General features: G+C 34.0%; 1 long non-coding RNA gene across 1 annotated transcript in view; it reads right to left on the bottom strand.

Moving 5' to 3' along the window:
* The window catches only part of LOC128773889 (uncharacterized), a 109,522-nt gene that overhangs the window by 35,331 nt on the left and 46,665 nt on the right, over positions 1-27,526 (bottom strand). The window lies entirely within an intron of this gene.

The following is a 27,526-nucleotide window of genomic DNA, read 5'->3' on the forward strand; positions in this document are numbered from 1 at the left end:
CCAAAAGCAGTGATCTAAATTATCATCTCAGAAAGACAAATATAATTAAAACAGCAAGCTACCCTAAGTAAGGAGAAGGAGGGAAATAAATTTAAGAATGGTAACCAGTGAAAGAGAAAAGAGAGAAACAATAGAGAAAAATTAATAAAACCAAAACCTGGTTCTTTGAAAATATAAACAAACTAATAAGCTTCCAACTAATTGATTAAGACTCAAATTAGAAATATGAGAAAAAAAAGAGAGATCATTATTATTAATCATACACAATTTAAAAGAAAAGACATAAGAATTTATGAAAATAAATTTGTAAACTTAGATGAAAGGAACACACTTCTTGAAAGAGTTAAATCACTAAAATTGACACAAAAATTAGAACATGAATAACCTTATATTCATCAAAGAAACTGAATTTGTAATTTATAACATTCTTAATAACAAAATTCAATGCCCCTGGGAATGCAAGCTGGTGCAGCCACTCTGGAAAACAGTATGGAAGTTCCTCAAAAAAGTAAAAATAGAACTACCCTACGACCCAGCAATTGCACTACTAGGCATTTATCCAAGGGATACAGTGTGCTGTTTCAAAGGGACACAGGCATCCATCCCCATGTTTATAGCAGCACTAATCAACAATAGCCAAAGTCTGGAAAAAGCCCAAATGTCCATCAATGGATGAACGGATAAAGAAGATGTGGTGTATATATATACAATGGAGTATTACTCGGCAATCAAAAAGAATGAAATCTTGCCACTTGCAACTACATGGATGGAACTGGAGGGTATTATGCTAAGTGAAATTAGTCAGAGAAAGACAAAAATAATATGACTTCACTCATATGAGGACTTTAAGAGACAAAACAGATGAACATAAGGGAAGGGAAACAAAAATCATATAAAAACAGGGAGGGGGACAAAACAGAAGAGACTCCTAAATATGGAGAACAAACTGAGGGTTATGGAAGGGATTGTGGGAGGGGGGATGGGCTAAATCGGTAAGGGGCACTAAGGAATGTACTCCTGAAATCATTGTTGCACTATATGCTAACTAATTTGGATGTAAATTTTAAAAAGTAAAAAATAAAATTTAAATAAATAAATAAATAAATAAATAAATAAATAAATAAATATTCAATGCCCAGACTGTTTCACAGGTATTCTTTCAAATAATTAAAGAAGAAATAATACAAAGCCCACAGTTTTTTCTCAAAAAGTATAAGATAAAAGAACTCTTCTCAACTCACTCTCGGAGTTCAATATTGTCTTTATGCCAAAGCCAGACAACATTATAAGAAAATTACACAGCAGGGGCGCCTGGGTGGCTCAGTCAGTTAACTGTCAGACTTCGGCTAAGGTCATGATCTCACAGTTCATGAGTTCAAGCTCCTCGTCGAGCTCTGTGCTGACAGCTCAGAGCCTGGAGCCTGCTTCAGATTTTGTAACTTCATCTGCCCTTCCCCGACTCATGCTCTGTCTGTCTGTCTCTCTCTCAAAAATAAACATTAACAAAAATTAAATAATAAAGAAAATTACAGACCAATACTCCTGATGAGCACATACTCAAAAATCATTAACAAAATATTAGCAAATCAAACACAAAAAAGATATTAGACAATACATTCTGACCAAGTGGATTTATCCTAGAGATGCAAGTTTGATTAACACTCAAAAATATATCAGTATTGTTCTCCATACTAATATAATAAAGGGAAAACACCCCAGAGAATCATTACAACTTAACAAAAGATGTGCAAGATAAAGATTATTGTTACACTGAAAACTGAGATATTGCTGGATAAATGAAAGAAAACCTAAATAAATTTACAGATACACCATGCTCATGGATTGGAAGACTCAGCATTAAGATAGATGTCAATTCCCCCTAAGCTTATATGTAGATTTGATGCAATTCTAACTAATATCTCAGTAGTCTTTTTCATAGAAACTGACAAGTTGATTCTAAAATTTATATGGAAATGCAAAGGATGTTAAAACAATTGTGAAAATAAAGAAAAAAAATGAAGGAATTGTTCTACCTCTTTCTTAGTATTTTTCTATCACAATCAAAAGAGTGATATATTGCTGCAAAAACAGATCTACAGATCAATTAATCAGAATAAACAGTCCAGAAATAGACCTTCACATTTATGGCCAATTGGTTTTCAACAAAAATGTGAAGATAATTCAATAGGGAAAGCTTTTCAAAAACTGGTGTTAGAACAACTGGATATCCATGTGGGAAAAAAATGAACTTGATCATTACCTTATATACCCAAAAAGAAATTTGAAATGGATCATAAACCCAAATGTATAAGTAAATCTATAAAAACATTTGGAGGGACGCCTGGGTGGCTCAGTCGCTGAGCATCTGACTTGGACTCGGATAATGATCTCATGGCTTGTGGGTTAGAGTCCACGTCAGGCTTTGTGCTGACAGCTCAGAGCCTGGAGCCTGCTTCGGATTCTGTGTCTATCTGTCCCTCTCGCACTTGCACTCTGTCTCTCTCTCTCTCTCAAAGTAAATAAACATAATAACAATTTTTTTTTAATTTGGAGAAATGAGAAGAAAATTTTTGTGAATTCAAGTCAGGCAAAGGTTTATGAGATAGGGCACAAATGTCACAAATTATAAAAGAAAAACAAAATTTGATTTCAACAAAATTTAAAACGAAATTTGATTTCAACAAAATTTAAAATGTCTGCTTTTAGAAATACACAATTAGGAAAATGAAAAGCAGGTTAGAACTTAGAAAAATATTCCCAATGCATATATCAGATAAAGAGTTTGTATCAAGAGTATATAATTATAACTCACCCAATATGACAAATAGATGAAAAACAACTCCCATTAAAAACAGGTAAATGATTTGAACAGACACCGCACAACAAAAGATGAGCATCTTATAGGTATGCAAATTTTGAAATGTTCAATATCATTAGTCATCAAAGAAATGCAAATTAAAATCACAATGTAATATCATTACATACTCACTAAAATGTGTAAAATTAAAAGGCTGACAGGTATTCATGATGATGTGGAGCACCTTCAGCTTTCCTACTCCTCATAGGAATGTAAAATACTTCCATTTTGGAGTTTATTGTCATATGAAAAATACATTTGCCCATTTTGGCAGTGTATTGTCATCTGAAACATACATTTGCACTTATTATATGACCTAGCAATTCCACTACTAGCTACTAGCTTCAAAGAAATAAAATACATTCAAAGACTTGTACAATAATGTTCCTAGCAGCCTAGTTTATAATATCCCCAAATCTAGAAATAACCTAAATATACATCAACAGGTGAATAAGTAAACCAATTGCAGCATTTCCATAAATGGAATATTATTCAGAAGCAACAACGGAATACAACTGAAACAAACAAAAACATGGATGAATCTATAAAGCATTATGCTAGTTAATGGACTCAATGTTTGTGTCCCTCTAACATTCATATGTTGAGACCCTAACGTCCAGTGTGGCTGTATCTGGAGGTAAGACCTCTAAGGAAGCAATTAAAATTACATAAGGTATTAAAGATGGGACTTTAATCCAATAGGATTAGTATCCTTATAAGAAGAGACACCACAACACTCTCTTGCTCTCTCTCACTCTGTGTTTCTCACTTTCTCATTCATGCTTTTATGCTCTCTCTGAATAACACACTGAGGAAAAGCCATGTTCGAGAATACAGCAAGAAGGTGGCTGTCTGAAAGCCAGGAATAGAGCACTCATTGGAAACTGACCCTGCTAACACCTTGATCTTGGACTTCCCTGGAATTGTGAGAAAATAAATTTCCATTATTTAAGGTACCCAGTCTGTGGCATTTTATTACGGCAGACTGAACAGACTAGCATTGTCAATGCTTGTAAAAATCCATATACAAGAGAATACATAATGTATGATACCATTTATATGAAGTTACAGAATAGGGAAAAAACTAGTGACACAAATCAGATCAAGGATTGCCTGAACCTAGGAGTGGTGGGAAGACTGAATAGGATAGGGTAGGGAAACTTTTGAGGTGATGGACATGTGCTAAATCTTTATTATGGTGGTAGTTACACAGGTTTGTAAATTTGTCAAAACTCATAGAGAGTACTCTTAAAGTGTGGATGTTTTGCTATGTGTCAATCATGCTTCAAAAAAAACAAAGCTTGTTTGGAAAAAATGTAATTCAAGCAAAAAAAAAAGCCAGATTATATAGAATAAAGTGAAATAATCATATCAAAATTTCTAACTTCTATACCACATCTAGGGTACTGTAACATTTTTGGGAAAAATACTACCAAATATCCAGAGGAATGCATTGAAGATTCTTAATAGCTTGAAAAACATATCCTGTGATGAACAATTGAGAGAAACTGCATTGCTCAGCCTGGAAGAGGAATAACATGAGAGTGAGATAAGGCAAAGATAGCTATCTTCAAATATTTGGTAACTGCTATATGGGAAGTTAAGTGACTTAGAGTCTGTGTAACTGCACAAAGCAGATATGGATTATGATTAGATAAAAGTTGCAATGAAAACTTTAAGACTCAATATGATGAAGTACTTTCAAATAATTAGAGCTGTCCAACAAAATCCTTGGACCCTAGAAAGCAGTGATTTGGTCAGGGGAAAGTAATGCCAATTACTGTCATTTTCCACAATATTTTTGAATAATTACCATGCAACACATTAATAATTTTGCATACTATTACACATATGTCAATTTAAATTTGTTGTGAGTTTTATTATTATACTAAACCCTGTCCTTGCATTCTGTTTTTAATAATCTTACTACTTATCCTCAACTCATATGATAAAACAATTAGAATATTGCTCACCAATACTATGTATGCTTGCTAAATGTTGTAGAAGAAGTGAAAAATTCACTTCATGTTTCTACGTTGGGCTAATTTTTGGTACATTTATATCAAACAGATATAACTTCCAATATAAATACTTGAAAAAGCCATCTTTATGTGCTGACAGTGTTATAGTGTTATCACAATGAGAAGAAATGGTGGCACAGCTGAGAAGTTATTTATTGTGATACTTTGTGTTCCATTTTAAAATGTAAGTATACTCAGTTTAGATGTCAGGAAAAAGAAAAGAATTATTTTTTATCATTAATGGCAATAAATCATGAATCAATTGTACAATTAATTTCTTTGTTACTCTTGTTTTGAAACCTGAGAAAATTATCTAACACATGTACGTGAATCATAAATATGCAACTATATAAATCACAAATAGAACTTCCGACGCATGTAGGTTTCTATCTTACTTTTTTTAAAACCATCTTAACCATGTTTAGGTGTAAATTTTGGTGGTATTAAATACATTCATAATGTTGTGGCACCATGGCCATCATCCATCTCTAAAACTCTCTTTACTTGTAAAACTGAAGCTCTATATCCACTAAACAATGACTTCCTATTCTCCTCTCTCCCCAGCCTCTAACAACTACCACTTAACTGTCTCTAGAAGTCTGATTACTCTAAGTATCTCATACAAGTGGAATCATATACTACTGGTCTTTTTGTGACTGGTTTATTATGCTTAGCATAATGTCCTCAAGGTCCATCCCTATTGTAGCCTATGTCAGAATTTCCTTTAAGGGTGAAAAAAATTCCATTGTATGATTACACCACATTTTGCTTTGCCATTTATCTGTGAATGGACACTTGGGTGGCTTCCATATTTAAACTATTGTGAATAATGCTGCTATAAACATGAGTGTACAAATATCTCTTTGAGACTCTGCTTTCAATTCTTTAGCTATATACCCAGAAGTGGAATTTCTGAATCATTTTTGGTAGTTCTATTAGTAATTTTTTGAAGAGCTGCCGTACTGTTTTTTATAGTGGATGAACTATTTTACATTTCCACCAATAGTGCACAAAAGTTGCAATTTCTCAATATCCTCTTTAACACTTACTTTGTTTTTTTCATAGCAGTCATCCTAATGGGTCTGAATTGGTATCTCATTGTAGTTTTCATTTGCATTTCCCTAATAATTAGTGATATTAAACATTTTTTCATGTGCTTATTGTACATTTGCATATCTTCTTTGGAGAAATGCCTATATAAGACCAGTTATTTATTAATCAATTTGTTTGTATTTATGATGTTGAATTTGTGATGTTCTCTGTATACTTTGGATATTAACCCCTTATCAAATTCATGATTTAGAAATATTTTCTCCCAATATGTCAGTTTTTTACTCTATTGTCTTCTGACATAAAAATATTTTTAATTTTATAAATTCAATTTCTCTATTTTTTCTTCAGTTGCCTGGGCCTTTGGTGTCATATTCAAGAAATCATTGTCAAATCCAATGTGATGAAGCCTTTGCCCTCTGGTTTTTCTAAGAGTTTTATAGTTTTGGGTCTCATCTTTAGGTCTTTGGTCCATTTTGAGTTAATTTTTGGATGTGGCATTAGATAAAGGTGAAACTCCATTCTTTTGCTTGTGAATATCCAGTTTTCCCAGAATTACTTGTTGAAAGACTCTCCTTTCCCCCATTGAATGGTCCTTGGCAACCCTGTCAAAAATCATTTGAATATGTAAGTAAGGGCTTATTTCTGGGCTCTCCATTCTATTCCATTGATCTGGATGTATGTCTTTATGTCAATATCACACTGTTTTGATTGCTGTAACTTTGTAGTAGTAACTTTTGAAATCAGGAAGTGTTAGTCCTACAGCTTTATTCTGCGTTTTCAAGACTGTTACGGTGATTCGGGGTCCCCTGAAATTACATATGAATTTTAGGATGGATTTTCATACTACTACAAAAACATCATTGAGAATTTGAGAGATTGCACTGAACCTCTTTGAGGTGTATAGACATCTTAAGAATAGTATGTCTTCCAACTGATAAATATGGGATGCTTTTCCATTTATTTATGTCTTCTTTAATTTCTTTCAGCAATATTTCATGGTTTTCATATTACAAGTGTTTCATCTCCTCGGTTAAGTTTATTCCTAAGTATTTTATTATTTTCATTCTATTGTAAATGGAATTGTTTTCTTCATTTTCTATTCATATTTTTCATTGTTAGTGTATAGAGATGCAACTGATTTTTGTATGTTGATTTTGTATTCTGAAATGTAACTGATTATGTTTATTAGTTCTATGAGTTTTTGGCAGAGTTTTTAGAATATGCTATATATAAGAAAATGTCATCCACAAACAATTTAATATCTTCCTTTCCAATTTGGATGCCTTCTTCTCTTTTTCTTTCCTAATCGCTCTGCCTTGGATTTCTAGTACTGTGTTGAACAGAAGTGGTGTGAGTGGACATCCTTGCTTTGCTTCATATCTTAGAAGAAAACTTTCCAGTTTTCATTGTTGAGTATGATGTTAGCTGTGGGGTTTTCCTATATGGTCTTTATTTTATTGAGGTGAGATCTTTCCATACTTAATTTGTCAAGAGTTTTTATCATGGAAGAGTGTTGAATTTTCTCAAATGCTTTTTATGCATGTATTGAGATAATCATATAATTTTTTCTTTTATTCTATTAATATGATGTATCACATTTAATGATTTGTATATGCTAAACCATCTTTGCATCCCAGGGATAAATCCCATTTAATCGTGGTATATAATCCTTTTAATGTGCTGTTGAATTTAATTTGTTAATATCGTGTTAAGGATTTTTGCATCCTTGTTCTTCAGGGATAGTAGCCTGTAGATTTCTTTTCTTGCCCTTTTTTTGCCTTTGTTAACAGGGTGACGCTGGCCTCCTAACATAAGTTTTGAAGGGTTCTCTCTTCCTCTATTTTTTGAAGAGTTTAAGAAGGGTTATTGTTAATTCTTCTTTAAATGTTTGGTAAAATTTGCCTGTGAAATCATCTGTTCTTGGGTTTTTTCTCTATTAGGAGATTTTTTATTATTAATTCAATTTCCTTATTTGTTACTGGTTCAGATTCAGTCTTGGTGGGTTGTATGTTTCTAAGAATTTATCCATTTCTTCTGCATTGTCAAATATGTTGGTATACAATTGTTCATAATCATCCTTTATGATCTTTTTCATTTCTGTGGGATCAGTTGTGATATCTTCTCTATTATTTCTGATTTGAGTCTTCTTTTTTCTTAATCTAACTAAAAGTTGGTGAATTTTGTTTCTTTTCAAGAAACCAACTTAGTTTTGTAAAAAATTTTAAAGAGTATTTCTATTTCTTATTTCATTTATTTCTGTTCTAATCTTTATTTCCTTTCTTCTGCTGACTTTAGACTTAGCTTGTTCTTGTTCCTTGACATAAAATTAACGTGTTTGAGATCTTTCTTCCTCACTTAACATAGACATTTATCAATGTAAACTTCCCTCAAAGTACTGATTTTTCTATATCCCATAAGCTTTGGTATGCTATGTTTTCATTAAAATTTTTTTAATGTTTATTTATTTTTTGAGAGAGAAAGAGAGACAGAGTGCGAGTGGCAGAGGGGCAGAGAGAGAGGGAGACACAGAATGCAAAGCAGGATCCAGGCTTCAAGCTGTCAGCACAGAGCCTGACACATGAACTGCAACATCATGACCTGAGCCAAAGTCAGACGCTTACCTAACTGACTGAGCCACCCAGCTGTTTTCATTTTTGTTTCAAGAAATTTTCTAATTTCAGGGTGCTCATTCAGTCACGTGTCTGCCTCTTGATTTCAGCTCAGGTCATGATCTCACGGTTGGTGAGTTTGAGCCACGTGTCATAGAGCCAGGCCATATGTGCTGACAGTGAGCAGCCTGCTTGGGATTCTCTGTCTCCCTCTCTCTCTGCCCCTGCCCTGCTCAGCTCTTTCTCCAAAACTAAATAAATAAACATTTAAAAAAAATAAATTTTCTAATTTCACTTTTGATTTCTTCTTTGACCCAATGGTTGCTGAAACATGTCTTTAAGGGGATCCTGGGTGGCTCAGTCAGTTAAGCATCTGACTCAATTTCAGCACAGGTCATGATGCCAGGGCCTGGGATCAAGCCCTGGTTTGGGCTCTACACTGAGTATGGAGTCTGCTTAAGATTCTCTCTCTCTCCCCGCCCCTGCCCCTCTCCCTGTTTCACTATCTCTCTCTAAAAAAATTTTTTTAATTAAAAAAATGCATTTGCATTTTAAGTTTTCCCAATTTTTTTGTTATTTATCTCTAATTTTATTCCATGTGGGACCAAACCAAATGTCTAAAAACAGAAGACTGAATAAATTTAAATATATATATATATATGTATATATATATATACATATATATATATATGTATATCCATATAATGGTTTACTACAATACAGTGAAACTGAATAAGTAATAATTATGTACAATGATATGGATAAATATTTCAAACATAACGTTGAATGAAAAAACAAACCACAACAGATTTAAGTCATATAACAGCTCAGAAAAAATATATGATTTTAGAAGTAAGGACAGTGGTTGCTTTGGGGGAATAGGTTGAGGTAGTGATTGGGAGGTCGACAAGAGTGACTGGCGTGCTGGCAATGCTCTATTTCATGATCTGGGGAGTAGTTACATGGATTTATTAATTTTTTAAAGTTTATTTACTTATTTTGAGAAAGACAGAGAGAGGAATAGAGAGATATCATGGGAGGGGCAGGGAAAGAGAGAGAGAGAGAGAGAGAGAGAGAGAGAGAGAGAGAATATCCCAAGTAGGCTCCATGCTTGGCACACAGCTCAATGGGGAGCTCGATCCCATGACTGTGAGATCATGACCCCGGCCAAAATCAAGAGTCAGACACTTAACTGACTGAGCCAAACAGGCACCCCTGGATGTATTAACATTTTAATAATTAATTGAGTTATGATATGTGTACTTCTTTGAATAATTCAATAAAAAATTAAATATAAAAAATATTAAATATATATAAAGACAGTAGATAAGTATTAGCAGGTTTACTGGAAATGAATCATTTTCTGAATTTCAGATTTAGATATAGAATTGTACAATTGCCTTTCCATAAGTGATACAGTTCTTTGGAATTTTTCTATAATGGGCCAAAAAGAGAGTGAGAGGGAGAGAAAGAGGGAGAAACCTAGAGTTTCTTGAAGTTTAGACTTGGAAGGTGCCTCTCTTAGTGCCACTAGGATTTCTGAAACAGGAATGTTTAGAGTAGTCTATAGCAATAATGGTTAAAGTTCTTGATAGAAAACATCTTGTAACTCTGAATCTAAAGCACATTTGGGCTGCCAGTGACACTTCTTAAAATCAGACACTTTAAAGATAGCAATCTGTGTTTTATTAATTCAATTTTTATATGCAGGTAGTCAGATTCAGTGCTGCATACCTTCTATTGTAGAGCAATCATCCATAACTTTGAGATAGGAAGCATATGCTACCCATTTTTCAATATGAATATTCAGGATATAGAGTCAGATTTTTTCCAATAAAAATAACAAATCAACCTGATGTTTTGGACATTATTTTGATTTGCAAATGCTTTTATTCTGTTCTTCCACGTTTCAGCACCTTTCCCATAGACAGCAGAGGGTTTCAAGAAATGTCCCATTGTCATTCTTTCTTGTTTTTCTTGTTTTGAGAAATAGTGTTCTTTTTATCAAATATAATGCTCATATTACAAGTATGTTATATACATATTGATGAAACTTTATATCTAATATCACAATTATTATGGTATCTTTCATGAGTTTTAATTTCAATATGTTAATGTTTTATGAAGATGATTTAGGTTAATTCTGCTGTGTTGGGGGTGCAGGAGATCCTGCTATGCTGATCAATCTATGATCTTCAACACTGGCAGAAAAAAAAATCATGATTAAATATGCATTGTAAAGGAAAGGGGAAGCTGCAGATAATTTAAAAAATCAATTGAGAGGGATCATTAGTGTGTAATATTATTGCAAAGCCTAAGCTAATTTGAGTTCTTGTAAAATCTGAGTCAGAATTTTCTAAAGCACATTCTGTGATATTCTGTTACCTATGTTGTTTTCCAGAACACTGAATGTAAAATGTTGATCCAAGTAAATAACTAAAAATATGACAGTATGACCTCAAAACTGGAAAGGCTCTTAAAGCAGTGTTCCTCAAAATCTCGAGATGCATGCTAAAAATGCAGACAAGACTCCATCCTCAGAGTTGCCGAAGAAGGACTCTGTATTTTAACAGGTTTCGCTAAGAATTCTTATGTGTATTAAATCGTGACAACTACTGTCTTAGAGGACCACAGCCTATTGTGGTTTCTCATTTTCTAGATGGAGGAATGATACCCCACACAGCTAGTTAGAACAGAGACAGGATGTTAACAGAGCTTTTCCAGGCTTTTAGTCTTTTCACATTGCCATGATGTTCCCTATGGCAATTTATCATTCACAAGTACCTTTACAAATACTATTGTAACTTATTCCTTCAACATCCTAACAGGTAGGAAGGTCAGGTTATTTTTTAACCCATTGCACAGATAATATATGTATATATGGATGGATGGATGGATGGATGGATGGATGGATGGATGGATGGATATTCATTCAATCAGTATCTTGAATTAGCTGGACTCTGTAGAGTAAGCTTTTGGATAGTTTTTGTTTTCATGTCCCCTTGTGAAGGATGTTGTGTTGTGCTATTTCTCCCCTCTGAGTGGAAGTACTCATTCCTTCAGCAGACAAAAGTATAGGGTGCTGGTGGCTCACAGCTGAGCCTCAGACAAGGCCTCACCTTGAACAAGGCGCCACCCTCTTCCCAGAGGTAACCTGACTGCAATGACTGTTGATGTCTGGGTCACAAAGGCTCAGCTGTATTGCTTCAATTTTGGAACTGTTACAGAACCAGGCTGGAATGCTGGCGGAAAAACCAAGCAGCACTCAGAGATCTTGGTGGATCAGAGATTTATTTAACACCGGCGGGCTCAGAGGAGACCGTTTCTCCAAAGATCTGAGCGCTGAATGCAAGTGGGAAGGGTAATTTATAGTCATCAGCTTCCATATCTGTGGGGGGTTTTGTGCGCACAGCAAACAAAGGAAGAACCCGGAGGAGGGGTCTCTATGCTAGAGACCAGAGCTTGTTTTAGCTTCATTGGCCATCTTTGGTGCTGTACTTTATTCACTTCTCCAACAGAACCATCTGGAAACGCCATGCCAGTTCCAGAACTTTCGGTCAGAATGGTGAAGGCCTTTGTTGCTATTGTTTGACTGCAATCTCTACCCAGTCTTTCATTCTTCACCCCTCACACCTGTTCCCCCAAGCAATTTTAAATAAATCTCCTGTATGTGATTTTTTTTTTAATTTCAAGTTTTTATTTAAACTCCAGTTAGTTAACATACTGTGTATATTAGTTACAGGAGTAGAATTTAGTGATTCATCACTCACATACAACACCCAGTGCTCATCACAAGTGCCCTCCTTAATACCCATTACTCATTTAATCCATCCCCCTGCTCACTTCCCCTGTAGCATCTCAGTTTGCTCCCTATATTTAAGAGTCTGTTTTATGGCTTGCCTCTCTCTTTCCCCCCACCATGTTCATTTGTTTTGTTTCTTAAATTCCACATATGTGTGAATTCATAAGGTATCTGTTTCTCTTTGACTTATTTTGCTTCACATAATACTCTCTAGCTCCATTCATGTCATTGCAAATGGCAAGATTTCATTCTTTTTCATGGCTGAGTGATATTCTTTTATATATATATTTACTACAACGTGCTTATCCATTTATCAGTCTATGGACACTTGGGCTATTTCCATAATTTGGCTATTATAGATAATGCTGCTATAAACATCAGGGTACATGTATCCCTTCAAATCAGTATTTTTGTATCCTTTGGGTAAATACCTAGTAGTGCAATTGCTGGGTCATAGGGTGGTTCTATTTTTAACTCTTTGCGGAACCTCCATACTGTTTTCCAGAGTATCTGCACCAGTTTGTATTCCCACCAACAGTGAAAAAGAGTTACCCTTTCTCCCATCCTCACCAACACCTGTTATTTCCTGTGCTGTTAATTTTAGCCATTCTTACAGGTGTGAGGTGATATCTCATTGTAGTTTTGATTTGTACTTCTGATAAGTGATGTTGAGCATCTTTTCACATGTGTATTAGCCATCTGGATGTCTTCTTTGGAAAAATGTCTATTTCATGTCTTCTGTCCACTTTTTAACTGGATTACTTGTTTCTTGGGTGTTGAGTTTGATAGTTCTTTATAGATTTTGGATACTAACCCTTTACCAGATATGTCATTTACAAATATATTCTCCCATTCCAAAGGTTGTCTTTTAATTTTATTGATTGTTTCCTTTGCTGTGCAGAAGCTTTTCATCTTGATGAAGTCCCAATAGTTTATTTTTGCTTTTGTTTCCTTTGCCTCAGGAGACATATCTAGTAATAAGTTGCTGTGGCCAATGTCAAGGAGGTTCCTGCCTGTGTTCTCCTCTGGGAATTTTATGGTTTCCCGTCTCACATTTGTTTTTTCATTCATTTTGAATTTATTTTTGTATATGGTGTAAGAAAGTGATCCAGTTTCTTTTGTATGTCACTGTCCAGTTTTCCCAACACCATTTGTTGAAGAGACTGTCTTTTTTCCATTGGATATTCTTTCTTGCTTTGTCAAAGATTAGTTGACCATGTAGTTGTGGGTCCATTTCTGGGTTTTCTATTCTGTTCCATTGATCTATGTGTCTGTTTTTGTGCCAGTTAAATCTCCTATATATGAATTTATGCTTAAGAGTCAGCTTCCCAGAGAAGTTTACCTAGGACACCTCTGAATAAAATCTTGGGCAATCCCTCAGCCTTTTCAGCCATTCTCATTCAGAACAAGAAGACTGATTTCGATAATTAAATTTTCTAGTGGAGAATACTTCCTATTTCACATAAGTTTAAACTTTCTTCTTTCCCTAGCTTGAACCTGTTTCAGACTTAGAATCTGACTATGGGAGACAAGGTCGTGTGGTTGCTCTCTTTTTCTCAGTCCAGCCTTTCCCTTCATTCTCGCAGTTTCTTACCCCTCCAAAAAAGGGGCCTGAAGAGAGGGTGAAATTTGGATAAAAAAATAATAGTCTTACATGGTAACAACTTAAGTGCCCATTGAATGAATGGACAGATAAAATGTGGTATATATATTTTTAATGAAACATTTTCAACTATATAAAAGAAGGAAATCCTGCCATTTGAGACACCATGAATGGACACTGAAGATATTATGCTAAATGAAATAAGTCAAAGGCAAATACTGTATGATTTCACTTATATGTAATGTACCAAAAAAAAAAAAAAAAAACACCCTCAACAGAATTCAGTGATACAGAGAACAGATTGGTGGTTGCCAGAGGTGGGTGTGGAGAGATGGAAGATGAGTAGGGAGAGGGCAAAACAGGTCAAGGCGGTCAGATGATACAAACTTCCAGTTATAAGACAAATAAGTTCTGGGATGTAATGTACAACATGGTGACTACACTGAATGGTACTGTATCGTATATTTGAGAGTTGCTAAGACAGTAAATCTTAAAAGTTCTCATCATAGAAAAAGATTGTAACTATGTGGAAACTGATATTAACTTACTAAGGTGGTTGTTTTGTGATATGTACATGTATTTAATCATTATGTTGTACACCTGAACCTAATATATTATATCAATTATATTTCAATAATAAATAATGTAGAAAAAAAGGAATAGTCTTAAATAGTTGGAATGGTTCCTACCTAGCATCTGCATCCTATGGGTGACAAAAGTATTGCCGACTCCTCTTATAGGACATTTAAAAGGTATTGTTTATTTTTTTAAAAATTTTAATATAAATTACTGTCAAGTTAGCTAACATATAGTGTATACAGTGTGCTCTTGGCTTTGGGAGTAGATTCCCATGATTCATCACTTACATACAACACCCAGGGCTCATCCCAACAAGTGCCTTCCTCAATGCCCATCACCCATTTTCCCCTCTCCCCCACCCCCATGAACCCTCAGTTTGTTCTCTGTATTTAAGAGTTTCTTATGGTTTGCCTCCCTCTCTATTTGAAACTATTTTTCCCCTTCCCCTCCCCCATGGTCTTCTGTTAAGTTTCTCAAATTCCACATATGAGTGAAAACATATGATATCTGTCCTTCTCTGACTGATTTATTTCACTTATCATAATACCCTCCAGTTCCATCCACATTGTTGCAAATGGCAAGATTTCATTCTTGCTCATTGCCAAGTAGTATTCCATCATATGTGTAAGCTACATCTTCTTTATCCATTCATCAATTGATGGACATTTGGGCACTTTCCACAATTTGGCTATAGTTGATAGTGCTGCCATAAACATTGGGGTACACGTGCCCCTATGAATCAGCACTCCTGTATCCTTTGGATAAATTCCTAGTAGTGCTGTGTCATAGGGTATTTCTATTTTTAATTTTTGAGGGACCTCCACAGTTTTCCAGAGTGGTTGCACCAGTATGCATTCCCACCAACAGTGCAAGAGGGTTCCCATTTCTCTACATCCTCACCAACATTTGTTGTTTCCTTAGTTGTTAATTTTAGCAACTTGACCAGTGGGAGGTGGTATCTCAATGTGCTTTTGGTTTTCATTTCCCTGATGATGAGTGATGTTGAGCATCTTTTCATGTGTCTGTTGGCCATCTGGATGTCTTCTGTGGAAATATTAAAACAAAACCCCATGTACTTTTTCTGCTTTGACAGTTATCAACATTTTGCCAATATTGTTTCATCTATATCCTCTGACTGTTACTATTTATTTGTTTGTTTTGTTTGCTTGTTTGCTCTCTTCTTGGTTTCTAGTGTGTTTTTAAGCAATCCCTGACTAATAAATGCCTGATTTCACTCTTGAACACTTAAGTATTTATTTTTTTTACAATATGCTATCTGTTGGCAAACTATAATACCATTATAACATCTAAGAAAAGTAATTGTCCTTTCTTGACATCATCTAATAGTGGGTCATATTTACAATTGATCAAAGATTTTTAATTTTTCAAGAATAGGATCTAAACAAGTTTTGCATTCAGTTGATATGCCTCTTGTCTCATTTCCTCCAATCTTTTATCTTCTCATGGCATCTATTTGTTGAGGAAATAGGGTCATTTGTCCTACAGGGTTTCAACTTGCTGGATTTTATTGAGTACAAATGTGAACTTTATAGTTTTTCTCTGTCTTCTATTTCTTCCTATAAAATAGGAGGTAGATATAAAGATGAATTAGATTTAGTTTCAGGTTGTTGGTAAGAATACATCATAGGGGGTACTACATATTTCTTATTCCATCACCTCATGAAGCACATATGTGTAGTTGTCCGAATTTTAGAGATGTTAAGTTTGATCAATGAGTCCAGGTATTATCAGCAAGGTACTATCAGTTTCCATCCAGTATAAAGATTCCCCCATCAAATTTTTACAAAATGATTTCAGCATCCATTGATAATCCATTTCCTAGGCTCATTATCTTATTAGAGGATACAAATATGACATATTTAAATTCTATGAATCCTACATTAATTACCTAGGATTCTTCTATAAAGAGGAAATTTCCCTTATTAACTATTAATAACTTGGAAATATAATTCATACAGTAAAGGTATAAAAATGGTTATTATTTTTGTTTACTTATTTTTAGGATAATGAGTTGGTGGTCTAGCAACCTATAAAGATGACTGTATTACTTTCCTAGGGATGCCATAACAAATTAGCACAAACTGGGTGGCTTAAAATAACAAACACTTATTCTGTCAGAGTTCTGGAGGCTAGAAGTAGAACATCAATGTTGGCAGAGACATCCTCCTCCTGAAGGATCTAGAAAAGTATATTCCCTTGCCTTTTCCTAGCCTACGTTGCGGGCTGACAATTCTTGGTATTCCCTGGCTTGCAGTTGCATTGCTCAAACTTCTGCATCTGTCTTCACAATACTGTCTTCCCTCTATGTGTATATGTGTGTCTCTGTGTCTCTCGCTCCTTACAAGGACAACAGCCATTGGATTTATGGCCCACCCTAATCAGGTATGACATTATCTCAACTTGATTCCATCTCTAAAGACCCTATTTTCCAAGTAAGGTCATATTCACAGGTATGGGGTGGGGGGGTCAGGATTTCAACATATCTTTTTTTGGGGGGGGACACAATAAACCCACAACAATGACCAGTGAGGTTTTTGTTGTCATTATTTTTACATATTATTATGACTTCAAAATATATATAATTTGGTATGGTTCAATGCATTCCAATTATTACTAATGATGCTAAAATTGACCCATCTTTGGTCAGTGAGAGGCTTTCAGATTGCCTCCTCTATCTTGTCTGTTGACATGACCTCAGTCGTCTTCCATAACTTCCTTCCTGTCTAGTATGATGAGATTTCCCCTGCTCATCCTATACATTTCCTGTTCCAGACCTGGATTCAGCCATTTCTTCAAGGAAATCATATTTTGAGACCTGTGTTTAGGCTACATTGTTGATGTAGTTTTAGACTCCTTCCGTGGAAATTTGGAAACACATAATATGCATCTTTGAAAATGAAAAATAAATTATTTTATTTCCAATCACATTTAGGATTACAAGTCCTAATTTAAGTCCCCTGAGTTTAATTTATTTCTATCTTACTCTAAAAATCTTGGTAATTAAAGACATTTTTGTACTTAATTGTTTTACCTGATATATATGTTAGTGTTAAAATAACTTTGTTATCACTACTAATACAAGAATACCCAATTTAGTTTTTGGATTTCTTCACAGTTCTTTTTGTCGGTACTACATATCCCAGTAAAAATATATAGCCAAAATATTGTGTTTTAAAGTCTTTAAAAATATTTCTCATTTCTCCAACTTGAGGTATATATAAGTTTATTTACTTTCATGTTTTTTTGGTTTAATTTTGTCATTTTAATTGTATGAAACATTGACATGTGCTATAGGAAAAACTTTCTCTACTCATAACACTCCTGACATCAAATGTGTGGGTTCTGCAAACCAAGCAGACACCAACTGGGTGTCCTACAACTGAATTCAATTCTGGCACTATCTACCTGGAGTTAGTATCATATTCCACAGATCAAGGGCTCAGTCCCACAAGACCACCTCCTACTTCAGACATCAATTGCACGTATTGGGTCCCCAAGTTACCTATACTTCTGTATGATTTGTCTACAGAGCAGGAATTCCTACACCCCATCTTCAGTTTTAATAATTTTCTATAATGTTTCACAAAACTTAATAGTAAGTAAAGTGCTTCCCTGTTTATTATAAACAGTATTATGAAGAATACAAACAAATAGTTGGATGAAAAGTTACACAGGACAAGGTTGACAAGGGTCTCAATTACGGTAGCTGTTCTCCCCATGGAGTTTAGTATGAAACACCCTTCTGACACATGAATCTATTCACAACCCTGGAAGCTCTCCAAACCCCTTCATTTAGGGTTTTAATGAAGGTTTCATCATGTAGGCATGATTAATTAAATCACTAATCATAATGATAAACTCAACCTGAAGCTCCTCTTCATTCCTTGGAGGTTGAGGTAGAAGTGTGGATGGAGTAAGAGGCTGAAAATTCCTACCCTCTCATCACATGGCTGGCTCCTGTGTCAACCAGCTCCCATCCTGAAGCTATCTAGGGGCTTCCAGTCACCAGTCATCTCATTAACATAAACTCAGGTATGGTTGAGAGAGGCTTGTTTTATATAACAAAAGATGCTTCTATCACCCCTATCACTCAGGAAATTCCAAGGGTTTTAGAAGCTCTGTGCCAAGGATTGGGGACAAAGATCAAACATATATTTCCTATTATATCACAACATCACATGTACCAAAATATAAAAAAATAAACAATAAGTAACTTCAGAAAAGTATACTTCCTGGCCCTTACCTATATTTATCTACATGTGTGTGTATAGCCACTTATATCTATTATCATGTTACCCTACTTCTCTCCATAAAAGGTAGTATAATAATAAAAATATTGCTCTGTATTTGGTCTTCTCCATTTTTCAATATATTCTAGAGCTCATTCCATGGCATTATTTAGAGAACTCCCTCATTCATTTTTACACCTGCATTGTACTCCATAGTGAGGCACGTATAAATATTCCTTGGAGATTCTCAATTAAAGACCCACCTCTGAGGTTCCCCTAGCATAGGCAATGCTTCTGATCTCTTTTTAGTCTATCTGATGGGAGCTCTTCAATCGTGTAAATTGTCCTTTTTACTAGAGAAAATGCCATGTTGGAGAAAGTATAGTTTGCTCCAGATGCATCTGTCATTTGGTTTCATCATTTCTGACTGACCGAGGCTCAGTCTCTTAACATGTTTTCCTCTTTTAAGTGTGATTCCAAAACCAGGCCCTGCATTCTCCTCATACCAAGAGACCACCTTTCTGAGTGGTTCTCTTGAAGCTCCCTCTCAGTTGGCTTAAAGTGAGGATAAACACTGATTTCCATTCTTTCCTAAAATGTTGACAACCCACTCCAAATGTTTTCTCTTGTTATCTCTGTTCCCCCAACCTTAACCATTTATGTAGCATTTCAGCATGTCCTGCAAATATACAAGGTCCAACACCGTGCTTTGGGAGGTGGAGATATTTCTTGCTTCTCCTTGTATTGGTCTCAGCTTTTGGGGTCTCTGATAAATATCTGAGACTATAGGATAAAGATTCTCATTTATTTTTCTCATCCATTGCTAAGAATAAGAAGCTGTGTTGGGTAGTCTGAAATGAGTAAATAGTAATCCTTTAAAAGTAGTATATAGTGATTAAGGGCACCGGTTCTAGAGTGAGATTTAAATCCAAGCTCTTCGACTTATTGGGTATATGAAATTTGGCAATTTTCTTATAAAATCGGTGCCTATAGAGGGTAATACCTATATCATGAGGTTATTATGAAGACTAACTGGATTAATATTTGTAAAGCAATTAAAATAGTGCCTGGCATATGATAAATGTTCTATATGGAATAAATTTAAAATATTAAATAAATGAAGAAGTATATTACTTGGCCTTTGAATTTTGGCTGCTCCAAAGACCTGAATATTAATTACTCACTTGTTTTGAGATCTGAAAACATGAACTTTTGACTGTTTACTAATTTGAATCTCTAATAGTTTTATGACACTTAGCTACTAGCCCAGCTAGTGCCCTACTTATGACACATGCCAGCAAATGCTTCCATCTCTTCAAATTTCCTTGGCATGTTATGTCATATTTTTTCAAATTTTTAATTATTTGTTTCCTTTGCCTTAGATCAAGACCATATTTAGCACCATACTCCTAAATAGGTGCAATGTTTTCAAAATTAGGTTATTGGGAATATGTCAAATTTTGATTCAAGATTATTTATTAAAGATATGCAGGAAATGGAAGATATAAAGTGGGCCAGAGACATAAAGTAAGGAAATAATGAGACAACCTATTGTATGCTATGCTTTCTCTTTTTAGAGTTTTTTCAAATTTTTTATTTTTTTTTTTTTACATTTATTTATTTTTGATAGTTGGAGAGAGACAGAGCACAAGTTGGGGAGGGGCAGAGAGAGAAGGAGACACAGAATCCGAAGCAGGCTCCAGGCTCTGAGCTATCAGCACAGAGCCTGATGCAGGGCTCAAACTCACAAACTGCAAGATCATGACCTCAGCCAAAGTCAGATGCCTAACTGACTGAGCCACCCAGGCACCCCATGTGTTTTTTTTTCAAAATTTTTAAATATTTATTTTTGAGAGAGAGACAGAGTGCAAGCAAGGGAGGGGCAGAGAGAGAGGGAGACACAGAATCCTAAGCAGGCTCCAGGCTCTGAGCTGTCAGCACAGAGCTCAACGCAGGACTTGAACTCAGGAACCATGAGATCATGACCTGAGTGGAAGTCGGGTGCTTAACCGACTGAGCCACCCAGGTGCCCCTCTCTTTTTAGATTTTTAAAATCTGTATGTATGAATCTATTATAATTGGAATATAAAATCTACTCTGACTACACTTAACTGTAGATACACAATAAACTTTAAATATCATTAAATCCAATATAACCCAAGAACTTCTAAAGTGCAAATACGTCTCTAGAATCAGTTACTGAGCATATCTTTTCTACATATTAATACTTAGATATAGTTTTGTTTTAATGTTAAACTAGCTAATGTTGACAGGCAATGTTAGAACTTTGGCTTCAATATATAAGTGAAGTTACATCATTCTGTTTCTGAAGTGACATTGCATCTGACCATCAGCTATATGCATATGCGGTTGCACAAAAGATAAAAAAATATAAAGGCAGTGAATGTAAATTAGGAAACTCATAAAGAAATTAACAGAATAACAATAACCTTCATAATCTCAAAATGTATACTCTGTGAAAGCAAAAGTATTAGAACATTGTGTCATTGGAGTGGACCATGATGACCAGTCTGTACCAAAGAAGATCTTTGTGATGAGACACAATAACTTCTCTAAGAACATTTGCAGGTTGAATTTAAGACTACTACACCAAATTCTCTAGCTGCCATGAATTCACAACTAGAGCCAACCTGCCTAATCACATTTTTTGTCAAATAAACTTTCTTTCTGCAGCTATTCCACACCCTTGTGGCAGTATGAATATACTTGCCTCAAATGCTCTGAAAGCAGAAGGATATCTAATTTCTATCCTCATTCCTAGCAGACTGTGACAATAAATAGGAAACTAGGTAATTTTGTGATTAGATTACTCCATTTTATCTTAAATCCTGCATGTCAGAACACACAGCTATCTTTATTTTAAAATATAAGAAAATTCTCAAGGTTGAATTGGTAGCAAAAAGAGCACCTTCTAAAAAGGCGCTAGTAATTTCACTGATCATGTAGAGCTCACACACAAAAAAATGTAATTACACATTTTTGTTATCTCAGTAATTTATTTAAATTTGCTCCTGAACCAATTTCCTGGTATTCATGAAAATTGCTGTTTGACTTTGTTTTCCTAGGTCTTTGACCTGGCACTAAGGAGTATCAGGTTTCTGTCTGATATTTTAGTTAACCTGGCTTTTCTGCTTTTGACAAATCAAAGAACAAATTAAGTCCAAAACTTGTGCTTAAAAGTTTTATACTATACCATGAGGGATATGGAAGAAGTCAAAAGCTAAAGAGTTTAGTTGTAAAGATTTTTAGATGTGAGGCACAATTGCTGTCAAGTGGAGGGAAGACTTGATAACTCACATCAAGTTCATGGATCACTTAATTCATGCACCCATATCACTTAGTACAGGGCTCAGCCCATAGATTAATACAGATTTGTTGAACTAATGAATTACTATCAAAATGTAAAGGAAAGGTGCAGTTAACATTATACAAGATATAATGTTAGACATAACATCAACTAATTATCCATTGTAATTAATTTTATCTTTCAAAATTTTCATGCAAGATGTGCCAGATTATCTAAAAATGAAGGCAGAATGATATAAAACAGTATTCTTCAATGTTTTGAAAACCTCTTGATTCTTTTAATAAATACAAAATTTCATGTCTCTGCTTGAAAATTCTGAAATCCATCCCTCTTATGTATACATAGACAATTCTTGCTATTTTTTACATATTCTCAGCACCCACGGAAATTTTGCAAAGCTTTGTTTTCTATAGCATTTATGAAAACAATGTTTTTTGTTCATTCTCCAAAGATAAAATTGTATCAGTTCTGAATATGTATTTTGAAACCTTACTCCAAGAGCTCATATATTACACACCTGTCCACCACATATCTTGAGAACTCTAGTAATTGGATCTGTAATCAAGCAAGGTATATAACTTAAAGGCCACCAAACCCAAACTCTGACATCTCCCTTCAAAAATAACAAAAGTTCAATTGCAGGCAGTTAGTTGTAGGTAAAAGCACTAGACTAGAGTCAGCCCTGAGTTTAAGGTTTATTTATTTTTGAGACAGAGAGTCAGAGAGAGAGAGAGAGGCAGCATGAGTAGGGGAAGGGCAGAGAAAGACACACAGAATCTGAAGCAGGCTCCAGGCTCTGAGCTGTCAGCATAGAGCCTGATGTGGGGCTTGAATTATTAGTAATTATTAGTAATGTAATTAGCAATGTAAAGCTAATGTATTAGCTTTTCTCTCATATTTACCATTTTCTCTCTTATATTTACCATTTTTTTAAGTTTTATTTATTTTTGAGAGAAAATTTGGGGATAAGAGAAATAGTAAACTGAGATATACCAGGAAATACTAACCAAAAGAAAGCTGGGGTAGCTATATTAATATCAAAAAGTACAAAGTTCAAAGACAATATCATTAGGGGAAAAGATTAATATTAAATAGTTTAATATTAAACTATTAAGGTTTAATATTAAAAAGTTTTATTCACTAGGGAGATATATTTAGTCAAGCTTGTAATGCCTAATAATATAGCCTTGATTGTGTAAATCAATAATTGACAAAATTTTAAAAAACGACAATTCTATCATAGTAGGAAATATCAGCATACCTCTTTCCAATATTGATGGGTCAAGAGACAAAGTTAAAATAGTAAAGATATAGAAGATTTGAATAACAAAATTAGTGCACTTAATTTTAAAGAACACACACACACACACACACACACACCCACACACACACACACACCTGCCTCCAACAGTTTTAAAACACACAATCCTCTAAAATACACACGAAATATTTGGAAAATTGATTGCACACAGCACATCTCGAAACATTTTTAAAAATTTGTATCATGCAGGGGCACCTGGGTGGTGCAGTCGGTTAAGGGTCTGACTATTAATCTTGGCTCGGGTAATGATCACCAGTTCGTGAGTTGGAGCCCCACATAGCGCTCTGCACTGATGGTGCGGAGCCTGCTTTGGATTCTGTCTCTCCTTCTCTCTGCCCCTCCCCCGCTCATTCTCTCTCTCTCTCTCTCTCTCTCTCTCTCTCTCACTCACTCAATAAATAAACTTAAAAAAACAGTATCATGTAGACCATGTTCTAGAACCACAATGAAATGGTTGAAACCCTGTACATTTGGACATTAAAAAACACATTGCTAAAGTTCTACTAGTCAATCCTTATAAGAATTTTAAAGTAATTAAAACTGTACGATAAAATTCTTTACATGAAAACTTGTAAAATAAATGTAAATTGATATTTAAAAAACTATTTAGGTATGATTGACATACAAAAAGCTGTACATAATTAGTGTATACAATTTGATGGGTTTGGAGACAAGTATACACCTGTGAAACCATCACCATAATCAAGACCGTAAATCTATCCATCACCTCCAAAAGTTTCCTCCTATTCCCTTTAACGTTTTTTCTTTTGTGCTAAGAGTACTTAAGATAAGATCTACCTTCTTAGCAAAATTTTAGGTAAACAATACGGTATTGTTAACTAGGTACTTTTCTTTAAAGGGTAACAGAAAGCAGGTCTTTCAGGGTTATTAGGTACTATTTCACTGATAAGGAACTGAAGCTTAGAGAGAAGAAAGAATAATCAAGGTCAAACTGCAAAACATGCAGCTAAGAAAAGCAAAACCTTTTTCATGGAATTTGTGAAATATTAGTGAGAAACTGACTTGCCCAAGGTCAAATAATTATTAAAGAGAATAGCACTTGGACTGCACAGTGTGGCTTTAGATCTATACCGTTAATGAGTATACCATGCTGCTTTCTCTCTTTTTCCTTGTCTCCTCCATTCTTCCTTCTCTGAAAGAGACTTACATGGAAACTACCTCTTGTAACTGTCTACCAACATCTTTATTAGCAGCAAAAATTGTTGAGGACAGTTGAGCTTGTGAGGCTGAGACTAGGGGGCACAGAACTATGTCAGAGCTGTCATCAATGTCATATATCAAGAACTGCAATTGGGCTACTTTTGTTGTTGTTCTACTTAAAAATTATGGAAAATAATGTATTTAATAGTGTTAAAAGTGTCAATCAATTGAATGGTCTATTTTAGAACATATTTCTAAATATTAAAGAAGCCTTCTTTTAGATAGACAATAATATGTTACAAATCATATGGCTTGCAATCAGGTGTTTATATGTGTGCCATTCAGTATTTCTGATTCTTTACACATACTAATTAAATTCTCAATATTTTTACCTAGCTAAAAATCAATATTCCAAAGAGAAAAATGAAGACTACTTTGTACCTTTAAAACAAACTATATACTGCAAGTTGCAACTTCCTTGTTAAACTGTTGACAAAATCAACAGGTAATGATCATACAATTGTTTTCCACTCAAGTCATGACAATGATGTTTTCATTAATCCCACCAAAGTAAACAAAATGTTGAGGCACTAAATTGAAGATAATGAAAAATATTTTCAATAATGTTCAGATATAGTTTTCCACCATATATTTTCACTGAGATACTTCTAATGTTTATTGGCTAGTGACTTGCATCAGGAAAGATATGTAAGAGAATATACTATCCTTCTGTTTACTGCAGTATTACAAAAACCTAAATATTGGCTATTCATAGTTTTGTATCTTGATCAGAGATGATAATATATATAGCTGCATACTAAGCACAACTCCTAAGTGTGAAATTCAGGATGATAAATATTTGTTAAATCCACATCTGCACTTTTATATTTTTATTGTCCTCTACCTGATATCCTCTCTTTACTTAATAATGTCTCATATATTTCCCATGTTGTTACATATTTACAATTATAATTTAATACTTTCTAAACTGCAATTTACTTATTTAACTACTTTTATACATATTATCTGACTTCCAATTCTTTGCTATTATAGATAATCCTCTAACAAATATTTCCTGAGGTTCAATTCTCAAGAATAAAATAAGTGGTCAAAATTTTATGGGTCTTGATATACATGGCCAAATTGCTTTACATGTTATACTAGTTTACATTGCCATCAATAATGCTAGATGGCACTAATTTAATCACAGGCTTGGCTGATTTAAGTGGACCCAATTTTTCTCATTTAACAGGTGCAAAATTATTGTTTCAAGTTGTATTGCTTTACTTACTAGTGAGTCTGAGCATTTTCCTTATGTTCCTTCGCTGTTTTTTTTTTTCTTTTCTATTTTACTGACTGTTCCTTCCCTTACTCTTTGGCATCTTAATTATATGCTTATGAATTAGAACTCTCTTTTTGTTCATTATTGATGTTAATTCTTCATCTGTCATACCCGATACCAGTGTATAGTTTTCTTTTTTATTTTCATTGCATGTTCTGTTGAATAGGTGTTTCACATTTTATATAATTGAATCTGTCAATCTTCCCTTTTAAAACTTTTTTTACTTCAATGTGAAAAGTTATCATCCATCCAAAGATCTTATTCTATTTTCTGCTAGTTTTTCTATGGCATGGTATAATGTGTGATCCTTAATTCTTCTGGAGTTTATTGGAAGTTGATATAAAATATATATCTAAACAGATTTTTTAATCAAAATTTTCTCCCAAATACTATCCAGTTATCCTAGCACTTATTATTCAATAATTCTTCATTTTTTGTGTTATTTTGGGATGCTTGATTTTATTATATATTAAAACTTCCTATATAATTAGGTTGATTTTTAGGATGACATGATAGGTGTGTTTCACTGAGAATAATATAATAACCACAGTCTAACATCCTCTACAGTAGATTACCTTTGTGGCTCTAGTATTTTCTGATTTTTAAAATCTTACATGCTTATTTTAAAAATTAATTTCAAGAAGAATGTTATAGTTTTTTAGAACAAATTTTGTTGGTATTTTATTGGTATTGTATGGGTATATAAATTAACACAAGACAGAGTGACATGATTTTGTAGATAATTCTTTTAGATAATCTAACATTTATTGAAGCTATCAACAAATAAGAACACATTAATTTATTCAATTATGATACTTTTCCATGTATTTATTTTTCAAATATCACTGCATTGGTCAGAATCCTAAAAAACCAAATTAAAAATGCCCATCTAGAGAAAAGTAACCTGGAAACATCACAATAACTTTTGAAATCTTTGGCAGATTTGTGCAGTACAGATAGAAGAATTAGGATAAAGTATCTCAATAACACCATCATTAACATTACTCAATCACTGACTTAATATTTGAATTCCATGATTCCTATGTATGGTTATTTATATAGAGAATAACATGGCTTTTTTTTTATATAGAGGTTATATATAGGTTATTTATATATAGGTTATATATAACTTATATATAGAGAATAACATGGCTTTTTTTTATATAGAGGTTATATATAGGTTTTTTATATAGAGAATAACAAGGTAACAACATAGCATTATGAGTTTTTTTAATGGCAATATTTTCTTCCTTTTTTCCATTAGGCATGTCTCTAGGGTTTATATAGTAAATAAGCAAGTATATCACTACTCTTTGAAAACAGTTCCTCCTTACCATTTTAAGGAAGTTTCCTGTATTGTTAATGTATTTTGTATTTGTTTAGGTTGCAAGTGTTAAACTTTATCTGATGCTTTTAGTATCTATTATGATTATATATTGCTTTTCTTATTTAAATAAATAATATGGGTTATTAATAGATTTCCCGGTGCTAATAACAATAGCTACTATTGATTATATGCTCACTCTATAAGTACTTCACATACATTATCTCATTTAATTCTCACAACAAACCCCTAGTTAGATATTTTATTAGTGTCCTA

The sequence above is a fragment of the Panthera pardus genome, unplaced genomic scaffold, assembly GCF_024362965.1.
Source record: "Panthera pardus isolate Hobbes unplaced genomic scaffold, ASM2436296v1 HiC_scaffold_27, whole genome shotgun sequence".
NCBI classification, from domain to species: domain Eukaryota; kingdom Metazoa; phylum Chordata; class Mammalia; order Carnivora; family Felidae; genus Panthera; species Panthera pardus.